We start from the raw sequence: 14,145 nt of genomic DNA, 5'->3' as shown, positions 1-14,145 counted from the left end.
TGTGTCTTGGTGAAGGCCTTTTTGGGTTGAGATAATGGTGTTCCCTTGACATCTTGAATTCCAAGTTCTAGCTCATTCCTTAGATTTGGCAAATTCTCATCCACTTTTCGTCTGAAAATGCTTTCTAGTCCCTGCTCCTTTTTCTCACCTTTGGTAATGTCCATTAGTCTTATGTTTCCTACCGTGATGGTGTCAGCTAGTTCTTGTATTTCTTTTTCATTATTTTTCATTCTTCAGTTTCTCTCTTCTTCTTTCTGTTTTATTTCTAGATTTCTGTCTTCATTATCACTGATCTTTTCCTCCTTGTGGCCGACTCTATTTCCCAAGCTTGCTATTTCATTTTTCAACTCCTGCAGTGTGTTCTTCATCTCCAGTTCTATTTGGTTCCCTTGGAAGGTTTCACTCTCCTTGCTCTGCTCATCTAGTTGTTTTTTTTCAGTTCCTGAAATTGTTGATTTGAGTTGTTTTGAATCTCAGTGAGTTTTTTCAAAAGTACCATCCTGTATTCTCTGTCATTTAAGTCACATATTTCTATGTCTGTAAGCTTATTTTCTGGAAATTTGTCTCTTTCTGTCTGAGATGCCTTGTCCCCTTGGTTGTTCATGGTGTTTAATAGACTATTTCTGTACTTGTACATTAATGGAAGTATATTCTGTTGTTTTTACAGAAAGAAGATTTATTATATAAAGGTGTCTCTCTAGTCTTCTGCAAAAAAGGCATTTATCTTTTGGTTTCCAGTAGAAGGAGACTAAGCCTCTTGGATTCCTGCTTTATATAAAGCCTAAAAGTCTTTTTTATTTTCTGGTATGTATTTAATTGCATTTGCTACTCTCAGTTTAAGTTCCTGTCAGTGTTAGCAAGAGTTTTGGTATCATTTGCTCAGATTCCCCTGGGGCTCCACAGTGATAGGTCTTGGAGGATATGGAGGGAGTTGCCTTCTTGGTTGGGAGTTAGATGCTGCAGCTCAGCCTCAATATTGCAACCTCGGCTGGTAAAAATCGACTGTTGCTTCTCTGCAATCCTGTCCTGCTTCTCTGCTTTCTTCTCTGATGACTGGGCCCTGATGCCGGCTGCTGGAAGTTCTGGCACTTCCAGGCAGGGCTGTGAGAGGCAGCTTCTTTATTTCCCTGAGTCCACCGCCTGTCACCTATGGTAGCTCTTATGTGCAGATCCCATGCTGAGAATTGCTAGTGTGTAGTTTGGGTGTTTTGTGTTGAGTTTTAGATGTTCAGATTATTGTTGTTTCAGGGGGAGAGATCTGAGGACATCTCTCACTCCACCATGGTTCCTCACCATTTCACCACTTTTTGTAGATTTTTAAATCTCTATGTTAATTTAGAGATTCTTAACCACAAACATTTCAAATTCCTTTTAGAACAGATTTATGTTCATAGCAAAATTGGGTAGAAGATACAGAGAATTCCTGGATACTCCTTGCCCTGTGGGCACCTACAAATTCCCTCACTATCAACATCTTGCACCAGAGTGGTACATTTGTTATAATCAGTGAAGCTACAATAAGACATCTTAATCACCCAAATTTCATGCTTTACATTAGGGTTGGATCCTGATGTTGTATATTTTGTGGGTCTGCTACTATGTAATGACATATATCCATTAATAGAGTATCATACAGATTATTTCACTGCTCTAAATAGCCTCTGTGCTCCAGCTTTTCATCTCTCCCTTCTTCACTAACCCCTGATCTTTTTACTGTCTTCATAGTTTTAGCTTTTCCAGAATGTTGGAATCATACCATATGTAAACTTTTTGATTTTTCTTTGAAAACTAAGTTAGTAGATGTAAGTGGTGGTGAAAAGTACTGTTAAATGTGATTCAGCACCATGATTCTCCAAACAATCACTGTTAATGTGCAGGGATGAATAATAAATATACAAACATAACAGAGGTAGACAGAAGAGGAGTTCCAATTTGTTCATGAAAAACAAGAATTTATTGTTTCAATGACCAAACTAAACAGCACATTCATTGCCTATAGATATTCTTAGAAGACAAGTCACAATCATCAAAGTCAACTTCTATATTTCCCAAGAGACATCCTTATCCTTTGAAGTGGAAAAAATCATTCCATATGGTCATCACTTACTTTTTTTCTTTTAGGAAGACCCTTATATTAGGCCAGATTGCACTTTCCTCAGCCCTCTGGCATGCCTTGCTGAAGGATGAAAGGGAGTGTGCCTGGTGACATGGCTGGGGCAAGGACTTGTGGTCACAATTTGTGAGACACTTTCCAGGCTGAATGAGACTTCACCAAACTCCATGTCCAGTCCCTGGCTGCCCCGCCCTAGCTGAGCAGTGATCATGAAGGCAGGCCTGCTCCCAGAAGCTAGGTGCTTTCTTGTATCACATAGTCCTACATGGTGGAAGGAGTATTTAAGATGAAGCTGTGGGATGAGTAAAAGTGGCTAGAATTGGACTGTGAAACAGGTGGGGTGAGGAACATAGAAGTGAATGGTTGCAGGGAGATGAAGATGGGAGAATGTGTGAGCGGAGGGATGTAGAATTGCCTGCAATAGTCAAAGAAACATGAAGGAAAAGAAAAAAGGTCTATTGGAAAATTCACATAAGATGGAATAGAATGGGGTGTGAAGGTGGAAGCTGAGAATAAAAGACAAAGAGAATGAGAAAGTCAGAAAAAAAAAACCAGGGTTTTAGAGTGATGGTTAGACACAAAAAAAGGCTGAGGGTGAGGAGAATTCACAGCACGGCAGGAATCAAGCGCATGCACAACAGCTATGATTTATTGAAAACTAATCCTTCCTTCTAAGAATGTTAATTGGACAACTCACCTGAGACAGTTTGGAGGCCTAGAGAGGATGAATTGATGTCAACCGGCCCTTGCCCAGCCAGAGCTCCCCTCTGGGCTTTCATCTGCCCTGGGCCTGGCTGATTCGAGATTGCAGAAGAGCCAAGTGAAGACAGGGCCAGGGAGAAAGAAAACCTCCAGAAGGCAAGGTGCCAGGCTAAAAGAGTGACTCCTGGTCCCTTCTTTGTCAGCTCAGAACTTGGAGTGAAAGCATGGATATTGACAAACCAGACAGTCAGGGAAGGAAGGGAACTGGAACCTAAATGACTGGCTACTCAGCAGTTCCCCCGGTGCATGCCCAGGTGCTGATTTACCATGTTGGGGCAGGGCAGTGATTCCCAGACCTTCCAATGCCGGGACATTTGCTACCTTGGCCCCCAGGGTGAAAGAGGGCACTTGGCCAGCTCTTGGCCAGGGCCTTCCCTGAGACTTGGTTTCTTCACTCCTGCCAGCACTGAAGGCCGGGACCCAGTGATAACTGCCAAGATGGCGCAGTGAGAAAAGGGCTGAATTCAATAGTCGAAGTTGCATTTGTGTGTCCTGAACTTCAAATGAATGCTCAGTCTTCCTACCTACAGCAGAGACTCTATCAATACCAAACACTGCTCTGGCCGCCCCATTATTGAGCCACACCATCTATTCCCCAGCCTCACCCCAGGCCAGACCAGAGGAACTGGGTGTTTACTCCCACTGGCCCCATTGTTCCTAAAGACCTCATGAGAGCCAAGGCTCAGGACTTCTGCCAGCCTCCTGCCAGAGGGCCAACTATTAGCCACCGGCCTATTGGGAGGCCAGCCTCACCTGACTTGCATCGAACTCTTTCTCCATTCAAGTCATATCTGCATCTGCAAGATATCTGCCCAAATTCCACAGGCTAACTCCTTCGGCCCAGTGGTTTGTGAAGCCGCCAGTCGTTAGTCCGAAAACGGGTGGTCACCGCACAGCCCTGGGAATTTCAGGGCTGCGTTTTCCTGGGACTCCAGCCTCTGCCATTCACCCGCCGAACAACTCATATTAACATGCTCTGACTCTGCCCCTTTAACCTGTCCCCAGCACACCAAGGGAAAGGAAATATGTCACTGAAAAAAAACGGGACCTTTCTGGTTTCACTCCCATGTGCTCCTGGGACAGAGGGCAAGATGCAAAGAAACAAAACAAGCAAAAGTGAATTCTTAGGCTCAGACAACAGACCAGGGATGACCAGCTCCTCAGGGTGGAGGCAGGACAATGACATGTAAAGAGGGTCAGCACCAAGGTGAGGGCCTGAACACACCATGGACTAAACAGCTGTTGGCTAAGGAGTTAGCAAACCTGACATTTATCTAAAGATATGAAGCCTGCTCTTTCAGTTAGGTTTCATTTAGTCAAAATTATCTCTGTCTTTGCTTGGCTCTTCTGAAATCCCAAAGCGGCCATGCCCAGGGAAGGCAAAAGCCCAGAGGAGAGCTCTGGCAGGGCAAGGGCCGGTTGATATCAATCCATCCTCTCTAGGCCTCCAGACTGGCTAAGGTGAGTTGCCCAATTAACGTTTTTAGGAAGAAGTATTAGCTCTCAATAAATCACAGCTGTTGTATATGCGCTTGATGTTGGCCAGTTAATGGACTCCTCCCCCCGTGTTTTGCTGTGTCTAAACGTCACCCTAAAGCCCAGTTTATTCTCCAACTTTCTCATTCTCTTTGTCTTTTATTCTCAGCTTCCACCCTCACACCCCATTCTATTAAATCTTATGTGAATTTTCTAGCAGGCCATTTCCCTTTTCTTTCATAATTCTTTGAATATTGCAGGCTTTGGTGTTCCAACTCCAAGTCTGCTTTCTTGTAACTATAGAACTGGGACAGCTGTTTTGATGTCTGGACTTGACAGGATGGTTTTCCGTTGACTCAAGGAGATGGTAGCAAAGAATATTGGAAGAAAGTGAGACGAAGTTGAAAATGACTCTCAGACTGAGTGTATGACCATTTCATGAGAACATGTTGAAAACATGAATACCCTGATTGGAAAAAGAGATGGACTCAAAATGGAAGGATTCAATTCTCAGTGAGAAGATGACTTCACAAAGGCCAGAGGTGTTACAGTTTTATACTTACAGGATCGGGTGAACCAGAATAGAGACACGAAAGAAAGTTGTTATGTCGAATCAATGCTCATTTTCTCAATGGTTGACCTCAAATGAAGCTTCGTTAGAAAAGGAACATTCTCGTCAAGAACAAAGGGTACTGGGGAGGCACCTGTCTCTTATGAGTTGGGTGAATACTTGGATCCCGGGACCCAGGCAGTTTCCAACAGTTAAATATTCCTGCACTACTCCTTTTCTCAATATTTTATAAAATGTGTAGCTTAGGAAAATGAACAGTCTCCTCTAGGACAACAAGTATTTGAGAGGCACACACTATTTTATCTGTTATTGGAATACTTGTTCTTTTTGTAAAATTGTAGCCAAGGTAAATCTTGTCTCTCATAACGAACCTTGCTTATGGTTCTATGATCTAGATTGTATTAGTTTAGACTAGTAATTTCCAGCTTCTGAAATTATATTATAGAGATCACGTGATATGAAAATAACATTTATTAAAATAAGCATCAGAATTCTTTTTGACAAAATATAGGTTATCAAGAAAGTGATAAATCATAAAATCTGTTTTAGTAATAGATAATAAATAGCCATCACATCTTGACTAAAGGTTTTCTTGAGTTAGCATTACTCGAACAATTTCTGCTATACAGCATGAAGTGGGTTTTATATGCTGCCTTTGTTTTTAAAAGCATTAAAGTATTAAAGTGTGGACTTCTAATTTTGTCCTCCAGACTTGGTATTTCTGCCCTATACTCCTGCAAAAACTTAATTCATTGGAAATATTAATTTGTTTTTATTGCAAGACAATTAACTTTTGCTATCAATGTGACTGGATTTAACACTTTTCCACAAGTGTCAGCACCTATGATGGCACATGTTTTCACTGTAGACACCAGTGGAATTGTGGAAAAGGGTTTAGATGTTGCATCCTATTCCTGCTTTACTGGTAGGTTTTTATCATAGAGTTAGCAACTCAATTTCCTTGAATTTTCTCATCTGATAAATACAAAAAATTACATCTACTTGGCGGTAGTATTTTGAAGATTAAATGAAAATATATGTACCATACGTACAGTGTCTGCCACCTGGTTTGCAGTGCTCCCCTTTCTGGATCCAGGCATCCAACTGATTAAAATATACATAGTAAAATGATACTTTATTTTCTTCTTGTTAATAAGATTTTTGTTTTTAATTTGAATTTTTATTACTCTTTAAGTTGGTGGTTAATGCTTTTGATGCTGGTGAGCTGTGAAGTCCAGCAGTGGCGGTGTGAAAATTCTTGTCTTACATCCTGGAGAAATCCTGTGCTTCACACAAGAGGAATATAGGTCTTGATTCCTATCACATTTTATAATACATGAAAGTTTTGTTTTGTTTTGGTCTCTAAATACTGATGCAATATGAATTTATCAATGAGATAGCCTTCCAATTCTAGTTTAAGCTTTTCTAAGTTAACATTGTGTTATTTTTAAAGTTAATATAGTTAAAATGTCAATTTTGTGTAACGAATATCAATTTTTGTAATGCTTTGAGGAAAAATGTATCTGTTAAAAATGAAAAAAACAAACTTTCAAAAATACAACACTATGTTTTTGGGTTTAAAATGCAACTGACCAATGATCTGGATAGTTAGAAGCAGACATTTATTTTCTTACCAGATACACTATATTTTCCCATTTTTGACACGCATCTGAAGTCATATTTTCAAAAACATTCAGTGATATAAATGTCCATCAAGATGACTGGATAAAGAAGACATGGTCCATATATATGGTGGAATATTACTCAGCCACACAAAATGAAATTTTACCATTTGCAACAACATAGATAGACCTAGAGGGTATTATGCTATGTGAAATAAGTCTGATTGAAAAAGACAAAGAGCCTATGATTTCACTTCTTTGTGGAATCTAAAGAACAAAATAAACAAACATAGAAAACAGAAACAGACTTATAGATACAGAGGACAAACTTATGTTGCCAGATGGGAAGAGAGGTTGGTGTACAGGTGAAAAAGGTCAGGGGATTAAGATGTGCAAGTTATCAGTTACAAAACAGTTACTAGTCACAAAGATGTAAAGTACAGCATAGAGTCTATAGTCAATAATATGATAATAATAATGTATGGTGTCGGGTCCTATACTTACCGGGCTTATCACTTTGTAAGTTATATAAATGTCTAGGCAATATACTGTATACCTGCAACTAATATAATATTGAATTTCAGCTGTTATTGAAAAGAAAACATCATTAAAATAAAAATCTTTTAAAGATAAAAAGTATGTATGTGTTTATGTGCATATATTATATAATATAGCTATAGATTTCGTGTGTACCCTCTCTTAGTCAGGTCAGGCTCCCATAACAGAATATCACAGACTGGGTGTTTTATGCAGCAGACATTTATTTTCTTACAGCTCTGGAGATGGGAATTCTGAGATCAGGGCACTTGCATGGTCAGGATCCTGTGAGGACTCTATTGCAGTTTTGCAGAACGCTGCCTTCTCACTTGTCCTCACTTAGAAGAAAATAATAGAAAGCAAGCAAGCTCTCTATGGTCTCTTCATGCAAGGCTAGTCATTTTAAGACAAGGGTCCCACTCTCCTAGCCCATCTAAACATAATTTCCTGCTAACGGTCCATCTCCAAATATTGTTCCATTGAGGATTAGGGCTTCAACATATGAATTTTGGGAGGAAACAATTCAGTCCACAGCACTAGTCTTGTGTGTGTGTGTGTGTGTGTGTGTGTGTGTGTGTGTCTTTAGGAATTGAAGAATTTATTGAAAAATAATGAAATTAAAATTACTGAATTTTAGAATTGCTTGAGAATTAGACTAAGTGATAGAAAAAGATAGAATGCTCTCCTGAAAACATAGTAGAATTTTCTGTCATGTTGTTTTATTTTTATCTCCAAGTTAAAACATTACTATACTTTTATTAGTATGTTAAGACTTACAGGAGATAGTTATCTCACAATGATTTTCTGGTTTTAGGATATCATTAAAAGGCAGCCAGTCACTGTATTTCAGAGGTTTTCAACCATGGGTGGAAATGAAGAACCATATGAAATTACAATACACTGTGAAACACAATAATAGAAGCTTACACTACTGAGGAAGTGCGTTGGAGAAACAATTATCTGTGTCTGAACACAATCAGCATAGACTTGAACTGTGTTTCAAAGGAAAGTAGAGTTGAGCCACTCCACAAAAATGTGGAAGGATGTTTCATACTAAAGATTCAGCATATACAGAAGTATAAATAAGGAAAATGGGAGACGCTGTCTTAACATCTCAAAACCAAAAGCAACACAATTCTGAGTGACCAGGTGCTCTGAACTGGTTAATAACTCTTAGGTTCTGAACAAATCAATTTTGCTGCATTCTGGGAAAATTCAGGATACTTTTATGGTAGTCATCATACTGCTCACCAATATTCCTGGTGCTCCTTTTCCCAGACACTAGCAGATTTGAACTTTGTAACTCTCTTGTAGTTAGAGGTGATCTGTGATTTGCCCCAGCCAATGAAATGTATATAAGCAAAATCTGTCACTTCAAGGCTGTGGCATTTAATGTTGATGCAAAAATTTCTCCATATATTGAGTTCTCCAAAAGCCTGGATCTCCCATGTGAGACATGATGAAAAACAAATGTCTGTTATGTTCAGCCACTGAGGTTTGGGCTTATTTGAAACTGAGGCATAACCTTGCCTGATACAATAATAAAAATTTTTCCCCCAAAAAAGAATTTTTTTTTGTTATGAAATTGGAATTAGACTCCAGGTTCCGATCATTATAAACAAGCTTTTCACTCGTATGACTGTCCGGTGGCATTGGAGAGTCCCAAAGGATCGTGGACAATTGCTTGTCATTCCTATCTCCACTGTCCACCCCACTCCTCGGTCACTGTGAAAACTCAAACACCATCCCCACCAATTCCCCATTCACTCCCCAAGGCACTGTACAAAGCTGGTCTCCACAAACTAGGCAGATCATAAAGAGCAGTGAGCAGAAATGGACTGAGATGCTTACAGAATCTGAGCTTCTAAAGGGGCGAAAACCGCCAACTCCACCAGTTTTTTGCCATCAGGACATTCACTCTCAGTCACAAATCTTTCAAGAAAAGGCCAACATCCAGATTTTCATGCCCAATCTTTTGATTCAGTACTATCTGCAACAACTTAAAATGTTTAAATTTAAAATTTAAGCACTCACGGAGTCAAACCAAATGATTCTGTTGGTTTGATGAAGCCGTCATGCAGCATTTTGCAAACAATGTGTCCAATGCTAGTGACACTTGATCTTTGACTTTGCAAAACTGCCTTCTATTCCAAGTGACAAAACAGATCATAACACCTTACCACTAGAGAAGCCGCATGGTTGCGTAACAGCCGTGGCAATTGCTAACATATGCCCTGTGCTCCTTATTGCAAAGTCTAATTTAATAATGAGTTAGATTATGTCCTTGTCCCATTTAACTAACAGCAGAATCCAACCTTCTGGGTAAAAGGCCACCACAGCATGCTTTTTCCTGCCAAGACGTCCAATTTAGTTATTTAATTTTTAAAATCCTATTTCTTGCCTCTACTGTCCCAGACTGCTGCAGAAAAACGATTCAGTGGAAGAATAAAATATAAAATGGAAATGAAGAAGAGGAACCAGTGGACAGAAAGAATGCTGAGGCCCTGGCGACGGCGACCAGGCCGCATGGACACCCAGATGTGACTGTGACAGGGGAGAGTAATTCCCAGAATCAGACCTCCTTTCGCTGGTGGGAACAAAGCGCCTCTCAGGCTAGGACTGATGCCTTTCCAAGTCCACTTAGAGTAGAAGGAAGGAGAGAAAGGTGGCAAAGAGGAAGAAGGACGTGGCAAACAGAAAAGGGGATGGGCAAGGCACTGGAGCTCACACTAACCAGCCAGCCCAGGATAGGTAAAGCTGCACAGAAGTCCATAGGGGAGATGGCCACTTGAGTGGCTGGGCCTAGAGCTGTAATGTGTGGAGCAGGAGCCCTTAGAAGGGCTCCAGGTGGCAGACTGAATCTATGCTGGGTAGGCATGTTGGGGGGCTAAGAGGCACGGAGGGCATCCTGCATGCAAGCAGGTTAGGTGTGTACAACCTGCCTGCGCCTGTAGTCTCATGGTGGTTGTCTGTGGGGCCCAGGAAAAGGGAGGTGGGTGAGACTCTGTTAGAAGAGTTGTAAAAAGGCCACGCATGCACAGGGCTGACTCTCTTCTGCTTACTCTGCTCAGGGTAGGGAATGCCAGATAACATGGTAGGGTGGGATCAGGACTCCCACCAGTGTTCCTCAGACAGTACCCTTATTGTCCTTGCTGCACCTTAAAGAAATATGTGTGTTTGAGCTTAAGATATCTGTTTGAAGCCCAACACCGTTGGTACGAATTAACCTCCAGGAAAGTGTCAGTTTTACCAGATGTCTTTACACGCTGAAGTTGGAAGGAGGGCAAGAGCTCTCTGCACCGAGGAGAAGTGCCTGGTCGACACTTAGACCTCCTCCAAGTCCTTGGAAAGAAAAACAATTAACTTCTTGGTCACGATCATACCCTACTCGAGAAACTGTGCTCTCATTGCTGGTTGAAATATAAACAATGTGCAAGAAAAGGGCCAGGAGACAGCTTTCCAAAGGACAAGGAAGCTGCCATTGTTTCAGAACCTGCGTAAGCGATGAGGACCCTGCGTAAGCAAAGAACAACCTTCAGAATATATTCAAAGTTCTTCTTTGATACTAAAAACAAATTACATCGTTCAAGACAGCTACATTCATTGAGGAAGGGCTTTCAGTTATACTGGGGTACGAAAACTGTCGATAAGAACATGCTCAAATCCAATATGAATGACAGGAATTACTAGATAGTATCACAGTAACATTCTCTAGAGCATTCCAAGGGCGGATTCAGATGTAGAGTCCTTATAAATACTACCAGCAAATCATTCATTGGACTCATCGGGACAGAACACAGGCAGGTCTTTCAAACATAGATACACTACCATATGAAAGTCACTGCTTCTAATGGATAGAGATTTCTTCTAAATGGAAACCCAGTTCTTTAGTAATGAACACGATTTTATGACGTCACTTCTGCGCATTACATCTGACAGCCAGCCTTGCGGCCTAAACTCTCATGGTACAAATTATCCTCCATGAAACTCTCAGTTTTCCCAGATGTCTTTCCATGCAGATGTTTTTCGTAGGGCCTCTGAACTGAGGACAAGTTTCTAGTCTACACTTAGACCTCTTCGATACGCCTTGGCAAGAAAACAGGCAACAGGTAAAAAGAGGAACAATTACCTTCTTGGTCACTATCATACCACACTCAAGAAATTGGGCTCTCATTGTAGAATGAAATAAAAACAATATGCCGGCAGAGTGGCAGGAGACAGTTTTGCAAAGGACAAGGAAGCTGCCACTGTTTTAGAAACTGCCTGAGCACTGAGGACCGTCAGTAAGTTGGAGGATAGTGGATACCTCCAGAATGTTATCAAACTTCTCTGATACTGCAAACAGTCGTATATTCAAGAAAGCACAATTACTTGCGGGAGGGCTTTCGGTACTACCGGGGTTCGAACCATGTCGATAAGAACATGCACAAATCCAGTGTGAATGATAGGAATTACTACATAGTATCATGGTAATACTCTCTAGAGCATTGCGAGTGCAGATTCAGACTTAAGGTGCTCATCAATACTAGCAGCAAATCGTTCACTGGACTTCTCAGGACACAATGCAGGCCTTGAAAGACTGCTCCATTTCCATTGGAAAGTGAGCGTTTCTAAGTGTTCGAGAGTTCCTGTAGATGGAAACAGAGGACTTTAGTAATGAACACAAGGTTAGGACGTCGCTCTTGCACGCGGCAACTGAGCCAGAGTTTTGCCGCTTCATCCCGCATGGTAAGAATTCTGCTCCAAGAAACGGCTGGTTTTTCCAGATGTCATTCCGCTTTGTAGGGCTTGGAACCTGAAAAAGCACTCTGGAGGAGAGGGGAAATTCTCAGTCGCCTCTGAGATGGCATCTGAAAGTATTCAGGCCTAAGTGTCAGGTCTTGCACTGAGTTTGGAAGTGGCGCGGCATGTGTACAGAGAAGCCAGTGCCACAAAGTTTCCCAAGGTGAAGGCGTTTCCCAAAGCGTTCCTGCTCAGAGTGCCATAACTTGAGGCAAAGGCCAGCGTTGGAGGCAGTTCTAAGGCTTGACTAGTGTGGTAAGGCTTCCACAGAACCTTCTTGACAAAAGTCAGGCGATTTCAATATGAGGTCCCGGGCATATGAACTGTTCGTGTTGCATCGGCCTTGGTAAGAAGACAGGTTGCAGGTTCAGAAAGGAACAATTCCCTTCACGGTTCCTACCTGGGCCACTGCAGTAAATGTGCTCTCATGGCGCCGTGCCAGAAACCAACAAGAAAACGATGTGAGGGAATAGTGCCAAGAAACAGATTTGCAAAGGACGAGGAAGCTGCCATGGAATTAGAACCTGCATAAGCAATGAGGACCATGAGTACGTTCAGGGCTGTGGGTAAGGAAAGACATTTTCCCAAGGTCTTCTCAGAAACTGAAATGAAGTCACGATAAGTTAGGTACATTCACTGCGGAGGGCTCTTCCTTTGTTGGGGACTAGAACACTGTCCAATAGACAATGCTCAACTCCAGGATGAATGACATGAATTGCAAAGTGGGATTGCAGTTACTACCTACGTAGCATTCCGAATGCACTTTCTGATTTATGATTCTGATCGGTTCTACCAGCAAAGCATTCACAGGCCTTATCGGGACAGGACACAGTAGGCGTATCCAAAGACAGTTGAGAAAGTGACTGCTTCTAATGCATAGAGTTCCTCTAAATGGAAACCCAGTCCGTTAGTACCGAACAGCAGGTTATGAGGTCACTTCTGTTCATTGCATCTGATCGCCAGCATTGCGGCCTAATCCCGCTTCGTACAAATTAACCTCCTGGAAACTCTCTGTTTTCCCAGATGGCTATCCACGCTGCAGTAGTTAGTAGGGCAAGAGCTCTCGGCACTGAGGCCAAGTTTTTCAGTCAACTGCGAGACCTCTTGCATAGACATTGGCAAGACCACCGTCGGCATTTCCAAAGAGGAATAATTAACTTATGGGTCACAATCAGACCTCCCCCTGCAAGAAACTGTGCTGTCTTTGCCGTTGAAATATAAACAATGTGGCGGCAGAGTGGCAGGAGACAGCTTTGCAAAGGACAAGGAAGCCGCCACTCTTTTAGAAACTGTCTGAAAAATGAGGACGGTCACTAAGTTGCAGGACCGCGGAAAATTCCAGAATGTAATCAAACTTCTCTGACACAGCAAAAAGGTCGCATATTCAAGAAAGCACCGTTCATTCCGGGAGGGCTTTCAGTTATACGGGGGTACAAACCATGTCGATCAGAACACGCTCAAATCCAATATGAATGATAGCAATTACTAGATAGTATCCTAGTTACATTGTCTAGAGCATTGGGAGTGCAGATTCGGAACTAAGGTGCTCATCAATACTAGCAGCAAATCGTTCACTGGACTTCTCAGGACACAATGCAGGCCTTGAAAGACTGCTCCATTTCCATTGGAAAGTGAGCGTTTCTAAGTGTTCGAGAGTTCCTATAGATGGAAACAGAGGACTCCAGTCATGAACACAAGGTTATGACGTTTCTCCTGCACATCCCATCTGAGCCAGAGTTCTGCCGCTTAATCCCGCTTGGTACGAATTCTGCTCCAAGAAACGGCTGGTTTTTCCAAATGTCATTCCGCTTTGTAGTGCTTGGACCCTGAGAAGGCACTCTGCATGAGGTGGGGGGGGGAAATTGTCAGTCGCCTCTGAGCTGGCTTCTGAAAGTAATTCAGGCCTAAGTGTCAGGTCTTGCATTGAGTTTGCAAGTGGCGCGGCATGTGTACAGAGAAGGCAGTGCCACAAAGTTTCCCAAGTTGAAGGCGTTTCCCAAAGCGATCCTGCTCAGAGTGCCGTAACTTGATGCAAAGGCCAGCTTTGGAGGCAATTCTAAGGCTTGACTAGTGTGTTAAGGCTTCCACGGAACCTTCTTGACACAAGTCAGGCGATTTAAATATGGGACCACAGGTATATGAACTTTTCGTTTTGCATCGGCCTTGGTAAGAACACAGGTTGTAGGTTCAGAAAGGAAAAATTCCCTTCACGGTTCCTACTTGGGCCACTGCTGTAAATGAGCTCTTATGGCGCCACGGCAGCTACCAACAAGAAAACGATG

The sequence above is a fragment of the Pteropus alecto genome, unplaced genomic scaffold (assembly GCF_000325575.1).
Source record: "Pteropus alecto unplaced genomic scaffold, ASM32557v1 scaffold223, whole genome shotgun sequence".
Lineage (NCBI taxonomy): Eukaryota > Metazoa > Chordata > Mammalia > Chiroptera > Pteropodidae > Pteropus > Pteropus alecto.
The sequence above is the reverse complement of the archived record's forward strand: the minus strand, read 5'-3'. Positions refer to the sequence as shown.